We start from the raw sequence: 1907 nt of genomic DNA on the forward strand, positions 1-1907 counted from the left end.
CTTCCTTCCCCATGATAAAGGCAAAATATACCATGATGGTGTTAAGGCGTTCCCCTACTGCCATGTGTGGTGTGAAAAGGAAATCCATGGGAAATGCAGAAAAGGGGTGAAATCTAAACAGAACATTTCCTCCCACAAGTAATTTGATTTGTTGGGAGATTCCTAACAATGTATGGAGTATGTTTACTTTCCCTTAATATATTCAAGGGTTTGACCATTACGCCAAGATAAGTTAGCACCCTATCACCAAAGTCTTTTTTTATCTTTAAGTGGCGATCTGTTGAAATATTGTAATCTGTAAAGAAAAAAGAAAAGAAAAAGATTGCCACACAGACGTCGGCTTCTCCCCTGTGCAACGCTGTTGCAAACAAAATCGCTTGTGTGTCATTTTTTGGCGTGGGAAGACTGAGTGATAAACGATCATGCCCATATTTGCCAACAGAATCCTCCATGGCGTTCTTTGGGGCAGTGTCTGTGGATGCGTGCGGGGTTCGCCATTACCTGAGATGTTGTTGATGTTACCGTTGCTTCCCCCGGACCAAAAACTTGGATTTGAAGAAATAGTGGCGATAGAAAATGCCATGTTATCTTATTGTGAAGCAAGAAACATGAGGATAAAAAAAAAAACCTTTTACCAGCAAAGAACCTCTTTAAGTATATAGTGCGTGGAGGGTGCTGTTAATGGTGTTCTTCCACTGTGGTTCACGCGCCTTCTGCACAAAAGAGAGATATTACCTCGGAGCGGCAGAATCATTGAATTCGATATTTGTATGAATGCAGAAATCAAAACCATAAAGCTAAACTTTGGAATGATTGTGTGACTAATAAGAGTGACGTTATGTATTTTTTATTTCATTTATAACTTCCATGGGTTTGCGAGGGATAGGAATTGTACAGAAACAGATCCTTGATAATGAGGGCTGCCTTCGTGCGGTGCCAAGGTGGAGTACATGAATTTATTCAAAGAAACCAAACGCACTCACTAAATGTTTGAATTGGGTGGTCTCCTTAAAAACCAAATTCCTATTATTTTTTCATTTCAATACATGCGTTCTTAGGAATGGCATTCCCCTTGTTGGCGTTTGTCCATCGAAGGCGGAGTCCATGTCCATTATCCCTTATTCTTTTGGGGAAAGTCATGTGCCAGCAAATTCTCTTTCTTGAGAGTTTTCGGGTTCATAATCAACTAAACGTCATACAGCACCGGGGCCAGCAGAGTCGTACTGAGAGAAAACTTTATGCAAGAAGGTCCTGGGGCGCGAATCAGTGTACCATCGGCAGCAGTTTCTTTTACATATTGCACTTTAGTGTTAATGCTGCTAAAAAAAAGGGGAGGCAGGGACCCTAGAGATAGTAACAATTATGCCCTCCAGTGATGGAAATTGGGTTTGGCCACTGAGGGTACTCAGAGAGACCAGAAAAAATCCATCTTGTGCCACCTACGAGGTCCATTATAATTTCATTACCAATGCGTACTTCCCCATGCTCAACGGTAAAAAAAAAAATAATATAAAAACAAATTGTATTTGTGTATATTTATGTATTATTCTTGATGACCCGTTTCATTGGAGTAACATCCATAAAGCCACGAAGAACAGAAAGAAAAACGTGGTGTTGGGGGTGTCCCTTGGGGTGGGGGTGAAAGGGGATATGTTTGATCGTACCCTCCTAATTCACACCATGGAGTAAAGTATGTGTGTGGGTGGGGGTATGTTTTTTTTTTTTTTTTGCTGATAATGCTGTGGGATAAGAGGAGGCGAATCGGCATTTTGAGGGAAAAATAAAATAATAGTAATAAGGATAAATAAAGAGGTAATATGTGTGTGAGAGAGTAATTGTGTGTTGCCTCTGTTTGTAAAGAGTGGCATGGTATTACAGTGATGTATGCAGTCATTTTTGTTATGGTT

Source organism: Trypanosoma theileri (assembly GCF_002087225.1).
Source record: "Trypanosoma theileri isolate Edinburgh chromosome Unknown TM35_Tth_2_V1, whole genome shotgun sequence".
In the NCBI taxonomy this organism is placed as follows: domain Eukaryota; phylum Euglenozoa; class Kinetoplastea; order Trypanosomatida; family Trypanosomatidae; genus Trypanosoma; species Trypanosoma theileri.